Source organism: Camelus dromedarius, chromosome 8 (genome assembly GCF_036321535.1).
Source record: "Camelus dromedarius isolate mCamDro1 chromosome 8, mCamDro1.pat, whole genome shotgun sequence".
Lineage (NCBI taxonomy): Eukaryota > Metazoa > Chordata > Mammalia > Artiodactyla > Camelidae > Camelus > Camelus dromedarius.
Genome location: NC_087443.1, coordinates 78,675,648 through 78,678,137, shown reverse-complemented (window position 1 = coordinate 78,678,137; position 2,490 = coordinate 78,675,648). Strand labels below are relative to the sequence as shown.

General features: G+C 49.9%; 1 non-coding gene across 1 annotated transcript; it reads right to left on the bottom strand.

Moving 5' to 3' along the window:
• Window positions 1–673: 673 nt before the first annotated feature.
• TRNAS-ACU (transfer RNA serine (anticodon ACU)) lies at window positions 674–746 on the bottom strand. Its single transcript has one exon. It is a non-coding gene; the product is annotated as a tRNA-Ser (tRNA).
• Window positions 747–2,490: the final 1,744 nt, after the last annotated feature.

The following is a 2,490-nucleotide window of genomic DNA, read 5'->3' as shown; positions in this document are numbered from 1 at the left end:
CTCCCCTCCATCTGGCCGGGGGTGAGGGAGTTGGTGTCACGAGGGGAGAATGCAGCATTGATGGGAGACAGCCTTGTCCTTCAGAGCACACGCCCCCTCAGCCTCCGTCCCCTGCAGCTCCCCGCAGCCTGTCCTGCGTTCTGCTCCTCTTGGACAGTGCGGGTTAGGATTTTTTTCTTTTGCTGCCTCTTTTTCTAAGTCAGACATCACAAACCGGTGTCCTGCCAGCCAGGTACCTGCAGCTCACGGGTGTTTTTTCTTGGGACCACCGCCTTTGGAAGTGTTTGAGATAGAGGCCAACATTTAACATTGGGTGCACTGCCGAAGTCTGAGTTGCTTTTGCAAATAAGGACAAAGTGGCAAAACCAGCCCCTCTTCCTGTGTAAATCAGTCTGCCCTTGAAGGGGGCTCATGTTCTCCGCTTGGCCAGAGTCCTGCCACCTGACGGCAGGCAGCTGGGGAATCCTCCTGCGGGCTGACCCTGGGCCTTGGGTCTCACTGTGCTCAACCCGAGGGGCTAACCGAATTATTCTCCTAAGCCGAGGCAGTGATGGCAGCTGTTAGCATTTGTCTGTCTGTTTATGCATTTATCTGTCCATCATCCATCCATCATCTATCTTTTTAAAAAAATTTTTGGGGGGAGGTAATTCGGTTTTAATTTATGTATTTATAATGGAGATACTGGGGATTGAACCCAGGACCTCATGCACAGTAAGCATGCGCTCTACCACTGAGCTGTACCCTCCTCCAAATCATCTTGTTTGTTTTTTTTCCAACTCTACCACTACCTTTGAGCCTGGAGCACTTAGCACAGGGCCTGGAACACACTAGGTATTCAGTAAATATTTGCCAAACCAATTAACAAATGAAGGCAAGGCTCAGAGACTCAATTACCAGCCTGTCACAGGTTCACAGATGGGTGACCCAAAGCCCGGTCCAACCCTCCTAGGGACCGCTTGGTCCCCAGTCCCCTCTGGGTCAGGCTGGGTTGTTCTGGCCACCACAGCCCCCTCTCTGCGCTCCCCTTGCTCCCCGCCTGCCTCGTGCTGCCTTTGGCCACGTAGCTGTCCAGTGCTTAACGGCGTCTTCCTGGTGACCACTGGGTGGGCACCTTGCTGTCCACAAAGCCCCTTCAGGTTGGGGCTCCATGGAGAGACCCCCTTTCCACTGAAGAGTCCATATTCTCATGGGTGTTTATCAAGCAAGGTCAGGTCCCGACCCACATGTGTTGGTCTTTCCTGACTGACTCTGATGGCTTTTTCTGGAGCTTAGCTGTGGCAACAGTAACAATGGCCACCATCTACTGGTCTCTCACTGCAGGCCACAGACTTGTGCCATCTTGTGGCACCATGACAGCAGCCCTTGGTTAACACCACTCAGTTGGTCAGACACACAGCCAGGGCTTGGCCTCAACCTTGCACTTGACCTCTACGTGAGGTCAGACCACGGCCCACGCGCCACATCCCAAACACAGCTGCTACCTGTTTTCTGTTTTTTTTTTTAACATTGAAGTATAGTCGGTTTACAATGTTGTGTTAATTTCGGGTGTACAGCATGCTGATTTAGTTATCTATTCCTTCTCATATTGTTCATTGTAGGCTATTACAAGATATTAAATATAGCTCCGTGTGCTATACAGTAGGACCTTACTAGTTACTGTTTTTTTCTTAATGGCCATGAGATAAGAAATTTTACATTTTTAAATGGTTAAAAAAAAGCAAAAGAGGAATAATATTTTGTAATACATGAAAATTATACAAAATTCAAATTTCAGTGTCCATGAATAGAGTTTTGTCAGAACGTGGCCTGTGGCTGACATACTGTCTCTGCCTGATTTCAAGCAGCACCAGTGGGGCTGAGTGGCTGCACCGCTCCTGCTGTGTGCCTCAGAGTCTAAAGCATTAGCCATTTGCCCTTTGCAGAAAAAGCTTGCCCCTTCCTGTGCTAGGCTCTGACCCAGCATCCAGATTTTGGGGATTAAGGCTCAGAACCCAGGCATTTTCAGAGAGGAGGTCTGGGTGTTTGGAGAGCTGGGCCCTGGGGGTGAGGGGAGGGAGGGCGTGGAGGTGGGGGAGCAGGGCTGGGGAGGACCTGGGGATATTTCAGCACAAGCAGGTGCTGTGTATCTCACCCCGTGTCCTCAACCGGCAGCCCTCGGTCAGCCCACAAACATCTATTGGCCCAGACTGTGCTGTGTTGAGATATGGGGTCAGGACAGTGCGGCCTTGCTCTCAGGCACAGGGTCCGGGCACCCCTGAAGGATGGGCAACTGTCGTCATGGTGATATGACGGCCATGCCAGTTCATGGCTAGTTTATGTGCTTTGCACTTGTACCAACTGGTCATCCGGGAGGGTAAATGCACAACTTTTTTTAAAAATTACAATGTGTCAATTTCTGGTGCACAGCACAATGCCCCAGTCATGCATATACATACATATATTCGTTTTCATATTCTTTTTCATTAAAGGTTATTACAAGATGAATACAGT